Raw genomic sequence first — 16,441 nt, forward strand, 5'->3', positions numbered from 1 at the left:
TTAGGATCTTCTCCCACCCCTCCAGACCCCAAGCCAGCTGCCGCTTGCTCCTTTGTTTCCTAAGGTTTCTAGGTGTGGTGTGTCATGCTGGCTTATCTCTCTGGAAATGCTTTAAAAATGCATTAAGGGACTTCCTGGTGGCACAGTGGTTAAGAATCCGCCTGCCAATGCAGGGGACATGGGTTAGATCCCTGGTCTAGGAAGATCCCACATGCCGCAGAGCAGCAAAGTCCGTGCACCACAGCTACTGAGCCTCCTCTCTAGAGCCTGCGAACCACAACTACTGAGCCCACACGCCACAACTACTGAAGCCCGCATGCCTATAGCCCGTGAGCCACAACTACTGAAGCCTATGCGCCTAGAGCCCATGCTCCCCAACAAGAGAAGCCACCAGAATGAAGCCTGCGCACTGCAACGAAGAGTAGCCCCAGCTCGCGGCAACTAGAGAAAGCCCACATGCAGCAACGAAGACCCAACACAGCCAAAATAAATAAATAAATAAAAAATAAAAATGCATTAAAAAGAGCAAAAGGAAACAAATTCAACTATTTTTTTTTCAACTAATTTTTTTTTAAACCACTTTATGGAGGTATGATTTACATACAAAAGCTGTATACATTTAATATATATCACTTAATGAGTTTAGAATAATGCAATTCATTTTAACATGTTTTGTTTAACTCAATAGAGTGAAAATATTATCATTTCCACAGGTAATCAATACAAAAAATTATCGAGATATTTTATACTCTTTGGTACTAAGTCTTTGAAATCTGGTGTATATTTTACACTTGTGTCACATTTCAAATCAGACGCTAAATGTTCATCAGAAATATTTGATCTGTATTTAGATTTTTTAAATTTATTGTTGAAGTGGATTCCTATACTCAAAGGGTTCTAAACATACTTAAAGGGAAGTCCCTGGCGGTCCAGTGGTTAGGACTCAGCATTTTCACTGGCAAGGGCCGGGTTCAAGCCCTGGTCAGGGAACTAATATCCCGCAAGCCACGCAGCACGGCCAAAAAATAAAATAAGTTTTTCAATGACTGAATTGAATATCAGCTTTTAAATTTAAACTGAAATAAATTTCAAAAGCTCAGCAGCCCATGTGGCTGGTGTACTGGGCAGCATGGGTTAGAGGACAAGGCTGGTGCTGCAGACAGGCCCCTGCCTGGTGGGACCATCACAAATGCCCCTAGGAAAGTTCCTTCTTTTTTTTTTTTGAAAGTTCCTTCTGTTTGGTTGTCTCGATCATGAGGATGTTATTGACCATTTGCCCTCTACATCACCATCATGAGGATCACCTGGTCTTGGTAAAAGTGAAAGCTGTGCTTCTCCTGAAATATATATTATATATTGTATTTGTTTTTATATATAATTTCAGATACACTGATAAGTGCTTTGAATTAAAATGCAGTCCTGGGACTTCCCTGGTGGCCCAGTGATTAAGAACCCGCCTGCCAATGCAGGGGACACAGGTTTGAACCCTGGTCTGGGAAGATGCCACATGGCGCGGAGCAACTAAGCCCGTGTGCCACAACTACTGAGGAGGGGGAACAAGCTGTACCTGCACTCTAGAGCCCATGCGCCACAACTACTGAAACCCTCAAGCCACAACTACTGAAGCCCGTGCGCCTACAGCCCGTGCTCTGCCACGAGAGAAGCCACCACAACGAGAAGCCCATGCACCGCAACAAAGTGTAGCCCTGCTCGCTGCAACTAGAGAAAGCCAGCGCACAGCAACAAAGACCCAACACAGCCAAAAATAAATAAATAAATAAATTTATTTTTAAAAATGCAGTACTGTTTATTGTCTTAGGGTTCTTCAAAGAGAACCAATAGGAAAAATATGGAGAGACAGAGAGAGAAAGAAAGAGGCTGAGATTTATTATGAGGAATTGGCTCATACAATTATGGAGGCTGAGAAGTGCCCGAGTCTGCCATCTGCTGTGAGCTGGAAACTCAGGAGAGCTGGTAGTTCTAGTCTAAGTCCAAAGGCCAAAGGACCAGGAGAGTTGATGGCGTAAGTTGCAGTCTGAGTGCAGGAAACCATGTCTCAGCTTGAAAACAGTCAGCAGATTCTCCTTTACCCCACCTTTTCTACTCAAGCCTACAGTGGATTCTGCTTTATTCAATCTACTCATTCAAATGTTAATCTCATCCAGAAACACTCTCACAGACACACCCAGAATAATGTTTAACCAAATATCTGGGCAACCTATGGCCTAGTGAAGTTGACACATAAAATTAACCTTCACATTTACTATTATGGGTACTGAGGCGGATGCGTTATTATCATCATTAATAATAATAAGTGCTCATTAGTAACAAGAACAAAACCCAACTAATCATTGAACACATACTATTTACCAAGCACTGCGTATACTATACTTTTTTTTTTTTTTGCATATACTTTTATTGTGTTCTTTCTAAGTCTCAAAACAGCTTGTGGATGAGACAGTACTATTATACCCATTTCACAGATGAGGAAATTGAGGCATATTGACAGTAACTTGTACAAGATTAGGTCTCTTGCAAATGGCACTTGGAACCAAAGTAGTTTGATGCCAGTGCCTTCTGTCTTAGTCACTACACTAAGCTACTTCATTTATTCATTCTTTCATTATAAATTCTTAAAGGTCTGGTCCCTGCCCTCAAGAAGCTTCCAGGATAGCAAGGCCATGAATACTCTCACAAAAAGAAACCATTTGTGGTTTGGAAGATAGACGTGACGCCAGGGAGGTGCATCAGACGTGTCCACAGGAAAACGTGGCCTGGATCTAAAAGGACAGGTGTCCATAGGGTCTCCATACTTGTGGCAGGTTATATATTCCAAGTTGGCCACGGAAGATCTCCTATCCTACAGGCCCCGCTTACAAAGTGATATTGACACATCTCCCACTGAGAGATGAGATCTACAGTCCCCACCCCTGAGGCTGGGCAGGATTATGTCTCTGGCAGAAGTGGCTCTGCTGGTCTGCCTGGGATCTCTTGCTCTTGGAACCCAGTTGCCACAGTGTGAGGAAGCCTAGGACACGGGAAAAGGCCACAGACAGGTGCTCAGAATGACAGCTTCAACTTGTCCAGCCAATAGCTGGCATCAGCTGCCGGATTCGTGAGCAGGAAGTGTGGTATAACAAAAAATATACCTGGTCTTTGTCCCCAGTTCCTGGCCCGGAGTTCCTAACACCTTTGGAATTTCCTGAGCGATAGGAGTGTCTTTTGTTACTCATAAGGAGACCTTTTCCACCATACTGGAGTTTATGCTAATGAGGTGACTCAGACCTGGGCCCCTGGATGTGTTCAGGGTGGAGGTGAGCACCAGAAAAACCTCCCACGTGAGTAGAGGGTTGGAACCTTCAGCACCATCCCCAACCTCCACAGGTAGGACAGGGACAAGAGATTGGGTTCAAGAGTGTGATTTAATCAGTTGTGCCTGTGTGATACAAACCTGAGACCATGAGGCTGGAGGAGCTTTGGGTTGGTGAACACACCTTCATGCCGGGAGGGCGGCGTGTCTAGATTCTATGAGGAGAGGGCATGGAAACTCTGTGCCTCCCCCCACCTTGGAGCTCGTCCTATTCAACTTTTTTAATTTTATTTATTATTATTATTATTATTATTATTATTATTATTATTATTGGCCACGCAGCACAGCATGCAGGATCTTAGTTCCCTGACCAGGGATGGAACCCATGCCCCCTGCGGTGGAAACAGGGAGTCTTACCACTGGACCACGAGGGAAGTCCCTTTTCTTTTTTTTTTTTTTTTTAAAGTGAGTTTTTATTTATTTTATTTATGGCTGTGTTGCGTCTTCGTTTTTCTGCGAGGGCTTTCTCTAGTTGTGGCAAGCGGGGGCCACTCTTCATCGCAGTGCACGGGCCTCTCACTCTCGCGGCCTCTCTTGTTGCGGAGCACAGGCTCCAGACGCGCAGGCTCAGTAGTTGTGGCTCACGGGTCCAGTTGCTCCACAGCATGTGGGATCTTCCCAGACCAGGGCTCGAACCCGTGTCCCCTGCACTGGCAGGCAGATTCTCAACCACTGCGCCACCAGGGAAGCCCCCCTCTTTCTTTTTCTTAACCATTTCATTGAAGTATGATTGATGTACAAAAAGCTAGACATATTTAGTGTATGTAACTTGATGAGCTTGGAGATAAATATACATCTGTGAAATTATCACCCCATCTATGCCCTAACCATATGCATCACCCCCAAAGTTTTTCCTGCCTTCTTTACTTACTATTATTATTTGTTATAAGAACACTTAAGACCTGCACTCTTAGCAAGTTTTTACACGTATAATACAGTGTTGTTAATTCCAGGCACTATGCTATGTACTTAGCTCTCTAGGACTTGTTCATCTTGTATAACTGAAACTTTGCACCCTTTGACTAACACCTCCCCGTTTCCCTCTTCCCCCATCCCCTGGCAACCACCATTCTATTCTCTGCTTTTATAAGTTTGACTGTTTTATTATTTTTATTTATTTATTTATTTATTTATTTATTTATTTATTTATGGCTGCATTGGGTCTTCCTTGGTGCGCGCAGGCTTCTCTAGTTGCAGTGAGCGGGGGCTACTCTTCATTGCAGTGTGTGTGCTTCTCATTGCAGTGGCTTCTCTTGTTGCAGAGCATGGGCTCTAGGGGCGCGGGCTTCAGTAGTTGTGGCACACGGGCTCAGTAGTTATGGCTCACAGGTTCTAGAGTGCAGGCTCAGCAGCTGTGTGTGTGTGTGTGTGTGTGTGTGTGTGTGTCTCACATCTTCTTTATCTACTCAACTGGAGTTTGACTATTTTAGGTTCCTCCATATAAGTGGTATCATGTAGTAATTGTCCTTCTGCGTCTGACTTATCTCACTCAGCATAATGTCCTCCAGGTTCATCCATGTTGTCACAAATGGCAGGATTTCCTTCCTTTTTAAGGCTGAATAATATTCCATTGTATCCTATTGGACTCATCATCTGGCTATTCATTTGTATCCTTTATAATAAACCAATAATCATAAGTAATAGTAGTATCTTGAGTTCTATGAATCATTTCAGTGAGTTATCAAACCTGAATAGGAGTGGTGGAAACCCCCAAATTTACAGCCGACCTGTCAGAATTACGAGCGGCCCCCAGGACTTGTGGCTGGAGTCCAAAGTGAAGGCTATCTTGTGGGACTGAGCCTTTACACCTGTGGAGTCTAGTGTCAGAATGGAGTTGAATTATTGGACACCCAGTTGGCCTCAAGGAATTGCTCAGTTGGAAAATACAGGAAGCTTTCAAGACAACTGCAGTTCTTGCTACCATCTGACTGCAAAAACATAAGAGACCCCAAGTGAGAACCACTCAGCAGAGCCCACTCAACCCTAGAACTGTGAGAGATGGTAACAGAATGGTTGTGGTTGTTTTAAGCCGCTTAGGGGGCTATTAGTTATGGAACAACAGTGACTGTGGAGTATCAGGTATTCCAGGGAGAGACCTTGGCACCGTCAGAGGTGGAAGAAAGAGAAGCAAAGGGCATGTGGGAGAACATCAGCAGCTGTGGCTCTTGGGTTGCAAGTAACCGAAAGCTACTCTTTTTTTTTTAAATATTTATTTATTTGGTTGCACTGGGTCTTAGTTGTGGCTTGCTGGCTCCTTAGTTATGGCATGGGAACTCTTAGTTGCGGCATGCGTGTGGGATCTAGTTCCCTGACCAGGAATCGAACCTGGGCCCCCTGCATTGGGAGCGCAGAGTCTTAACCACTGTGCCACCAGGGAAGTCCCCCAAAACCTACTCTGAATTAAGAAAAAGAGAAAAGATTAATAGGAAAAATACTCAGGGAGCTCAGAGAATCAAAGGAAATGATAAGTAACCAGGACTCAGAAAGGACATGATTCAGGACCACTCTGGGGTCCTCAAGGATCTTCTTTTGGGGGCAGACATCACAATAACTTAGACCTACCTGCCTGAGGAGGGTGCTACTCCACCCAGGTTGCCCTTCCTGGTGGAGGGGAGGGGGGATTCTGGTGGCTGGTCTGGTTACCTGACTGCCTGTTGGGGAAAAGGGAGGGACCCAGTGACTCACAGCCCACCAGAACCACAAGGAATGAGGTAGAGGAAGTCCTCCCCCCCACACCAAAACAACGGGCAGTCGTGGCTATGCGGGCAAAGCCAAAAAACATCTGTAGGAGGAGGTTTCGTGCCAGTGACAGAGACCTAAAGTGACAACGGCTTAAATAAGATCAAAGTTGACTCCTCCTGTGTGTGTCAAAACCCAGAGGTAAGTAGTTCAGGCTGGTATATCCCTCTTATCTGTGAAGCCTCAGGGCCCAGCTCCTTCCTCACATACCAAGACGGAGCTCTAGCCAGCAAGTCTAAGTTCCGAGTACAGGATGGAGAAACAGAGCAGAAAGGGAGCAGAGTGTGTGTCCACACGATCCTGGGAAAACGTCACGGTTCTCCTTGCATCCCATTGGCCAGAATTTTGTCACACGACCACACCAAGCTGCAGTGCAGGCTGGGAAATATCGTCCCTGCTAAAAATTCTTTTGCCCCTAAGGAAGAAAAGCCTGGATCCAGGGCTGTGACCAGGTCCTACCGTAGCCACCATCTGGCTGCCCAGTACTCACACGCATACATCGTTCTCCACATTTAATATTTTTAAATGTTCCCACCTATCACAATGCAACCACCATCATCTCCCACTCAGCCAAGAGCACACTTCCCGTCTTCAGGTCCAGGTGCTGCAAGAGCACCAAGTCCAGCACCTCTGGGGAGTGTCCTCTTTCCTCCATCCCTTCTCAGTGTTTTGAAACTTGTGGACCAAACAGAAGTTTAGCTGGCGCCAACTCACCTTATATATAATAATGAGGAAAAGGAGGAGGAAAGAGATGTAAACTTTTAAAACTAACAATAATATGACACAGAATGCAAGGAAATGCAGGTAGGCACTATCCACAGTCCCCGTTCCACAGTCATAATACTGTAGCTGACATTTATCACTTCCCTTTTCACTACCCTTTCTGAGATCCCCTTGCCTTTGGCCAGAATGAAAGTTCATTAGTTAGTGAGTTAATTTCCTCAAAACTTCATTCCTAAGAGGTCTAAGCCCTTGGTGGTCCATCCCATGTAGGGATTCTGGCAACTTTTAAAACCTTTACCCTTGACAGGGTTCGAGCCCTGGTCTGGGAAGATCCCACATGCCGTGGAGCGACTGGGCCCGTGAGCCACAACTACTGAGCCTGCACGTCTGGAGCCTGTGCTCCCAACAAGAGAGGCCGCGATAGTGAGAGGCCCGTGCACCGTGATGAAGTGGCCCCCGCTCGCCGCAACTGGGGAGGGCCCTCGCACAGAAACGAAGACCCAACACAGCCAAAAATAAATAAATAAATAAATTTATAAAACCTTTACCCTTGATGTATCAGTCATCTATTGCTGGGTAATTAACGACTCCCAAACTTAAAGGCTTAAAAGAACAATAAACAGCAAGCAGGGTTTTGTAGAATGACTGTGACCACTTCGACGTCATCCTGTGGAGCTGGGGACGCCCCAGGAGTACACACTCACAATACTAGAGTGGGAGAGTCCTAAATTATCAAGCAGAGAGAAACACTAACAGGCTATTCAGTGTCTCCTTTTTTTTTTTTTTTTTTTTTGTCTTCAAGCAGCACTCCTTAAAAAAGACATCACAGGGGTTTCCCTGGTCGCGCAGTGGTTAAAAATCCTCCTGCCAATGAAGGGGACACGGGTTCGAGACCTGGGCTGGGAAGATCCCACATGCCGCAGAGCAACTAAGCCCATGCGCCACAACTACTGAACCTGCGCTCTAGAGCCCGCAAGCCACAACTACTGAGCCCGTGCGCCACAACTACTGAAGCTGGGGCGCCTAGATCCCGTGCTCCGCAACAAGAGAAGCAACCGCAATGAGAAGCCCGTGCACCGCAACGAAGCGTAGCCCCCGCTCGCCGCAACTAGAGAAAGCCCGCGCACAGCAACGAAGACCCAATGCAGCCCCCCCGCAAAAATAAAAAAGGCATCACAGGTGCCAACTATCATATATAGAGTGGATAAAAAACAAGATCCTACTGTACAGCACAGGGAACTATATTCAATATCCTGTGATAAACCAAAATGGAAAAGAATATGAAAAAGAATGTATACATATGTATAGCTGACTCACTTTGCTGTGCAGCAGAAATTAACACAACATTGTAAATCAACTATACTTCAATAAAACAAAATTTTTAAAAAGGCATCACAGGGACACTTATTTTGGTCAAAAATTTTTTTTGAAATGAGACAATAGAGGATCACCATATCAATTCCTAAAAATCAATCTATAATTTGCAATACTCTTAGCTTTTTGTCAAGCTGTATAAAACTTTAAGCATTTCATGGATTACTCATGGATAATTGGATTTTGCAATTTATTTCATGACAGTTAACATCAAAGAGAATAATCTGAGTTTACCTAGATGACCCTGACTTTCGGAATGTCATGCATTTTATTCTGACACATTCTTGGAGTGATTATTCAGTCAAAAAATATCTGTTTTCCATCTGCTACATCATGAACATTATTGTTAATTGATATTGGTAACAACAAAAAACAATTTACAGCTAAGGAAAACTTTTGATACCTTGTGGCTTAACAGAAACATTTTATTTATTGTCTTTGGGTTTTATTTTATTTTGTTTTTTGGCCACTCCATGAGGCATGTGGGATCTTAGTTTCGAACCCGCCCCCCCTGCATTCGAAGCGCAGCGTCTTAACCACTGGACCACCAGGGAAGTCACTGGGTTTTATTTTTATTTAAACTCTTAACTAAAGATATTTTCAAATATACAGAAAAATAGAAGAGTGTAACAAACTCTTACTTACCTATTACCCAACTTCAATCATTATCAATATAAGGCCAGTCTTGTTTCATCTATCTCCCCACTGTCAACACCAGAGTACTTTAAAGCAAACTCCCTTCATCATACAATTTTGTTCATAATTACTTTAGCATGAATCTCTAAGATAAAAACAATAAAATAGCTATAATTACATTAGCACACCTAACACAATAGTTCTTTAATATCAGAAATATTATACCTAATTCATGGCCAAATTTCTCTATCTCAAAAATAACTTTTTTAAACTTTTTTTTAATTATGGAAAATTTCAAATGTATGTAAAAGCAGCAGAATAGTAGAGGGAATCTCCGTGTATATGCATCACCCGATTTTTTTTTAAGTCTTTTACTGAATTTGTTACAATATTGCTTCTGCTTTATGCCTTGGTTTTTTGGCCAAGAGGCATGTGGAATCCTAGCTCCCTGACTAGGGATTGAATCCACACCCCCTGCCTTGGAAGGTGAAGTCTCAACCACCGGACCACCAGGGAAGTCCCCGCATCACCCGATTTAAGAGTTATCAATTTATGGGTCTTTTTGGGTCATCTCTATCCACTCTCCTCCACACTCATTATTTGGAAGCAAATTCCTTGTATCATACGTTACATCTGTAAATATTTCAACAAGTATTTCTAAAGGATAAACTCCTTAAAAATAATAATAATTCCTAAGATCATCAAAATTTCCCTATTGCCCCCTCCCTTTCTTACAGTTGACTTTTTTTGAAATAAAGTCCATACATCAGATTTGGTAGCTAAATCTCTCAAGCATCTTTTAATCTATCACCTCCCCACCACTCTTTCTCTTTCCTTTTTAAAGTATCTTTTTAAAAATGTCACAGTCTTGATTTTGCTGACCACATCATTGTAGACATTTAATATGTTCCTCTGGTAATTAGATCTAGATCTAGATTTAGGTCACATATTTTCCCAATAATATTTCATCAGGAGTCATATGTAGTTTTATCTTTTTGTGTTTTGTTTTTGTTTTTGTTTTGTTTTTGCTTTTTGGCTGTAGCGAGCAGCACGCAGGATCTTAGTTCCCTGACTAGGGATTGAACCTGTTCACCCTGCAGTGGAAGCGTGGAGTCCTAACCACTGGACCGCCAGGGAATTCCCAGTTTTTCCTTTTTGTGATGTTAGCAGTCATCAGCGATCACTGCTTAGATTCATTCATTCATTAAATTCTGCAAAATGGTGATGTTCTAATTCTAGCATTCCTGTTTTACTTATTAGCTGGACCCATATATAGAAAGTGACCTTATCAACTACTTGCTTATCCTGAAGTACAGTATATACAGGTAAAGTAAGATAAATGCTTCATTTCTTCCCTTTACTTACTAGTTTATAAAAAAAGTTTGTCTCCAAGCATATTCCTAAGGTGACCAGTGAGGTTGTTTCTATTTCTTTTTGTTTTGTTATTGAGTACTGTATTGGGTTAAATAATGTCCCCCAAACTTCATATCCACCCAGAACCTAAGAATGTGACCTTGTTTGGAAATGGGGTCTTTGTAGACATAGTTGAGATGAGGTCTTACTGGAGTAGGGAGGGCCCTAAACCCAATGACTGGTGGTGTCCTTCTAAGAAGAGGAGAGACACACACAGGCAAGTTGGCAGTGTGAAGACAGAGGCAGAGATTGGAGCTACATAGCTACAAACCAAGGGAGACAAGGATTCCTAACAACTTCTAGAAGCTGCAAAAGGCAAGGAATGATTCTTCCCTAGAGCCTTCGAGGGAATGTGGCTCTGACAACACCTTGATTTTAGACTCATAGCCTCCAGAACTGAGAATAAACTTCTGTTGTTTTAAGCTGGCTTGTATTACAGCAGCCTTAGGAGACTTATACAAATACCATAATGAACTCAGGGATTTGCCCATACTTGGTGTGTTTCATTTCATCATAGTTCTTATCCTTATTGGTGCTCAAACTGTCCCATTTTGGCCAGTGAGATCCTCTTTAAGTTGTCTCCTGAGTCTTTTTGACACAACCCTAGCATCTATGAGAACTTCCCTGCTGTCTGGTGTGACAGGAAGTTCTAGGCTCATCTTGTACATTGTCTGTCCCAGATCAGGTATCTGCCTTTGAGTAGGAAGTAGTATTTAGAGACTCTAACCTGGGCACTAGGGGTGCTCCTTGCTACTAGATTGGTCACTACTCCTAGGCTTTTTTGGTGAATAGAGCTAGGAAACATACGTACATTACTGAACCAAACTTGGGTCAGTTTGCCCTTGCGCCGTAAACCCAATCTCCTGACACAAGGCTGTGGTGAAGGAAAGTGCAGCATGTATTGCAAGGCCAAGCCAGGATACAGGCAGCTAATGCTCAAAGGACCTGAACTCCCCAGTGGATTTCAGGGAAGGGTTTTTAGAGACAGGGCGAGGGAGAGGGTAAAGGGGTGTGTGATCAGCTCGTGGACATTCTTCTGATTGGTTGGTGGTGAGGTAATCAGGAGTTGGCATCATCAGGTGGGTTTCAGTCTCTGCAAAACAGCTCAAAGATAAGACTCAAGATATTATCTACAGCCCTTGAAGAGGAACCAAAGGTCCTTGACTTTGTTCTATGGCTAAACTATTATTTTGTCTTGCTTGACTGTTTTCCTTTGCTTCTGCATTTTCTTACTTCTCGGATTAAATTTGCTCTTTGGAACTCAGGGAAGGCCTAGGAGGCTAAAGTTTTTCTACAGACAAGAGGCAGGCAGAGGACATGGTCAGAGGTCTGTCCTGGGAAGGCCCCATAAGGTCCTACTCAGATAAACACACACTCATCTTTTTAAGATAAATATATATGAATTCACAGCATACCTGCAATTCAAATTCAGAATTACAGTATTTTATTTAAACTCATCCAGTTTATATGGGCAACTCTTTTCTCCCATGCCAAAATTCCTTGTTCTCAGAAACACCAACATAATTACTCATTACAATACCTACATACGGGGACTCCTCTGGTGGTGCAGTGGTTAGGAATCTGCCTGCCAATGCAGGGGACACAGGTTCGAGCCCTGGTCCGGGAAGATCCCACATGCTGCGGAGCAAATAAGCCCATGCGCCACAGCTACTGAGCCTGCACTCTAGACCCTGTGAGCCACAACTACTGAAGCCCATGTGCCTAGAGCCCGTGCTCCGCAACAAGAGAAGCCACCGCAATGAGAAGCCCGCACACAGCAACGAAGAGTAGCCCCTGTTTGCCACAACTAGAGAAAGCCCGCATGCAGCAACGAAGACCCAACGCAACCAATAAATAAATAAATAAATAAAAATTTTAAAAAAAAGCATACATACGAGTTTCAGAGCAACAATACCGAAGGCTCTACCCACAATACAATTAGTGAAAACAGTTTAGGAGTTTATCTTGGTTTTTTATTTTTTTTATACAGTGAAATTACAGTTGTGATGTTTCTGGGAACAGCTGCTCGCTCTGTGTTATGCCACCAATTGGATACACAGGTTCATTTGTTTCATTTTGCTTTCTGTCTTAAGGGTTTTAAATTTAAAAAAAATTTTTTTTAATAATTGTGTAAAATATTTACATGGTTCCAAACTCAAATTCTAGAAAAGAAGGTATATTCAGAGAAGAATAGCTTTTATCTCTGTAGCCTTGACTCTATTCCCTCCCTCTCACTATAGGTAAACATTTTATTTATTTATTTAAAATTAATTTTAAAAATTGAAGTCTGGTTGATTTACAACGTTTCAGGTATACAGCAAAGTGATTCAGTTATATATATATATATATTCTTTTCAGTTATATACAAGATATTGAATATAGCTCCCTGTGCTATACAGTAGGTCCTTGTTGTTTATCTATTTTATATATAGCAGTGTGTATCTGTTAAACCCAAGTTACTAATTTATTGTTCTTCTGCCCTTTCCCCTTTGGTAACCATAAGTTTTTTTTCCTGTCTGTGAGACTATTTCTGATACTTAACCATTTTAAAAGAAATTTATGGTTTATCGTTTTACTTAGAGAATAAACAAACAGGGCTTCCCTGGTGGCGCAGTGGTTGAGAGTCTGCCTGCCAATGCAGGGAACACGGATTCGAGCCCTGGTCTGGGAGGATCCCACATGCCGCAGAGCAACTAGGCCCGTGAGCCACAATTACTGAGCCTGCGTGTCTGGAGCCTGTGCTCCGCAACAAGAGAGGCCGTGATAGTGAGAGGCCCGCGCACCGCGATGAAGAGTGGCCCCTGCTTGCCGCAACTAGAGAAAGCAAGCCCTCGCACAGAAACGAAGACCCAACACAGCCAAAATAAATAAATAAATAAATAATTTTTAAAAAAAGTTAAGGATGTACCTCATATATCTTAAGAAAAAAAAAGAATAAACAAACAAAAGACCCTTCTCAAACCCTATAAATATGTATTTTAAAATATGTGTAGGGCTTCCCTGGTGGCGCAGTGGTTGAGAATCTGCCTGCTAATGCAGGGGACACGGGTTCGAGCCCTGGTCTGGGAAGATCCCACATGCCACGGAGCAGCTGGGCCCGTGAGCCACAATTGCTGAGCCTGCGCGTCTGGAGCCTGTGCCCCGCGACGGGAGGGGCCGCGATAGAGAAAGGCCCGCGCACCGCGATGAAGAGCGGTCCCCGCACCGCGATGAAGAGTGGCCCCCGCTTGCCGCAACTGGAGAAAGCCCTCGCACGAACCGAAGACCCAACACAGCCAAAAATAAATAAATAAATTAAAAAAAAAAAAAAAAAAAATGTGTATATTTAGATGTATATATACGTGTGTGTATATATGTATGCATTCTTCTCCTTTTCTTAGCTAAACAGTTGCATTCTATGAATACTTTTTCACTTAAGAATGCTCCATACTAGTACTGACTCAGCAACTCATGTTGACTTTGATCTGTTGAAGTAATAAGTCAGGTGCCTGAAAAGAACCCCTTAGCAGGAGACTGGAAACTTGCATTTTCTCAGAATGACAGTTAAGGTAGTGTGCTGAAATCTGCCCCACCTTTCCAAGTCTCCATGGGAATGAGCACAAGAATTTGAATTACTTCTGACCCACATTTTGGATCGTTTGTGTCCATCTTCTCTTCGGGGTGTTTGTGATCCATCGTTAAACATTACTAATTATAATGATTATAATCCACTGAACTTGCATTCTAAGGACCCAAGGGCTCTGAGTATGAACATAGCTACTACTTTTTGGGTGCCCTCTATCTGCCTAGGATATGCCAGGTGCTGTGCATCCCTGATCTCACTTATTTCTCACAAATATGCTGTAGGATGTCTTTCCTTTTCCTCATTTTACAGAACCAGCTCCCAGGGCATCGAGCAGTTGCTGAACCTGGAACCCGGCTTCTCTGTGCTTTTCTCACCGGGTCATGCTGAAAAGAAAAAAAAGGTTTTACTATTTTCCTCACCTGAGATGCTGCTCTGATGGCAGGAGGGAAGATTACAGGCAAATCACCTGGATCTTGTTGATCAACAATCCGGATTGTTAATAAAATTATTTTCCTCTTTGCCTCTGCCTCTTTTCTCCTCTTTCCTCTCATAATCCATTGTACGTCTATGAAAATACTTTTCACACTGACATAATTAGTTCTGTTTGTTTCTCAAATTATAATTAGCAGACTGTCTTTCCCAGAGATGTCAGAAGATTGGGGCTGAGTTAAATGTTAAGTCATGAGGCTAAACTGATTTACCCGCCTGCTTTGTAGCAAGGAACTAGTTAACCTTGGTATATAGTAAACTTCAAATCTTATTAGTGTTCCCATGTCTTCTCTTTGACTTCTCATTACATCTAATTACAACACGCTTCTTACCTTGCTCAGTTAAGCTTTATGGTAATTTTGTTTGCCATTGTTTATGGCAAAAGAAGAGCTTGTTAAAAATGCCTCATTGCCTCAATGGCATTTGGAGACAAAGAATGAGTAACCAGGGAGGAGATATATATATATCTCTCACATCTCCGAAGCCCATCTGGTTCTTCAACATAGTTCTAATAAACAGGACTGCCAATTCTCCACCCATGAAAATCTTTATAGGCCCAAGAATAAATTTAGCTGATCTCCAAACCTGTTTGCACATTGTCAGACTGGTTTTGTGTCTTTTGGCAAATTTTCCATGGAAGACCCTAGCCTTTAACATTTAGTCTCCTAAAAACTGTATAAAGAATAGTTCATTTTGCTTTTGGGAGGGGATGGTTTGAAAAACAATGATAATTCAGCAGCATGTGTTCTGTCGTCCTCAAAGATAGCATCCACTATGCACCGAAAGGAAAACATGGCTCACAAAAAAAGCGAAGTGAGCTTTTTAAAGTCAGCGATAAATGTGGCAAATGCAATGCTGCAAAAATAAGGGAAATTAAAGGTTTGTGCAAATCCTTTGAAAAAATATTATTTTCATAATAACAAAACTAGCCAGAAGCGGGCTTCCCTGGTGGCACAGTGGTTAAGAATTCGCCTGCCAATGCAGGGGACACAGGTTCAAGCCCTGGTCCCGGAAGATCCCACATGCTGCAGAGCAACTAAGCCTGTGACTACTGAGCCTGCGCGCCCGCGCACCTAGAGCCTGTGCTCCACAACAAGAAAAGCCACCGCAATGAGAAGCACGCCCACTGCAACGGAGAGTAGCCCCCGCTCGCCACAACTGGAGAAAGCCCACGCACAGTAACGAAGACCCAACGCAGCCAAAAATAAATAAATAAAATAAATAAATTTATATATATTAAAAAACTAGCCAAAAGCTAAAAACCCTCAAATATCTATTTCTTGGCCCAAAACACTGAACATCAAAAAGTACAATTCTTTTTAAACAGTAGACATATAAAGAAAAATGATAATCTAAATAATAGTTACAATGACAATACTAGAAATGCCCTATGTAGTTTATAATCTTGCCCTTTGCATTACAGTGGGGAAAAAAAGCATGTTTAAAAAAGATTCTGAATATGAATTCATTTTGTGGTAGAGAATTTTTAAATGATTTTTTTTTTTTTTTTGGCAGCACCGGGAGGCTTGCGGGATCTTAGTTCCCCTACCAGGGATCGAACCCGCTCCCGTTGCAGTGGAAGCATGGAGTCCTAACCACTGGACCGCAAGGGAATTCTCTTAAATGATTTTTAAATTTTTTATTTTACTTTTTATTTATTTATTTTTTGGCTGCGTTTGGTCTTCGTTGCTGCACGCGGGCTTTCTCTAGTTGTGGCGAGCGGGGGCTACTCTTCGTTGCCGTGAGCGTGCTTCTCATTGCGGTGACTTCTCTTGTTGCGGAGCACGGTCTCTAGGTGCGCGGGCTTCAGTAGTTGTGGCTCACGGGCTCTAGGCGTGCAGGCTCAGTAGTTGTGGCACACGGGCTTAGTTGCTCCGCAGCATGTGGGATCTTCCCGGACCAGGGCTCGAACCCGTGTCCTCTTCATTGGCAGGCGGATTCTCAACCACTGCGCCACGAGGGAAGCTCCTTAAATGATTTTTTAAAAATAATTTTAAAAAAACTTATTTATTTATTTTTATTTTTGGCTGCCTTGGGTCTTTGTTGCTGCGCATGGACTCTTTAGTTGCAACGAGCGGGGGCTACTCTTCGTTGCGGTTCGAGGGCTTCTTATTGCGGTGGCTTCTCTTGTT

This window comes from Balaenoptera acutorostrata, chromosome 15 (genome assembly GCF_949987535.1).
Source record: "Balaenoptera acutorostrata chromosome 15, mBalAcu1.1, whole genome shotgun sequence".
NCBI lineage: Eukaryota > Metazoa > Chordata > Mammalia > Artiodactyla > Balaenopteridae > Balaenoptera > Balaenoptera acutorostrata.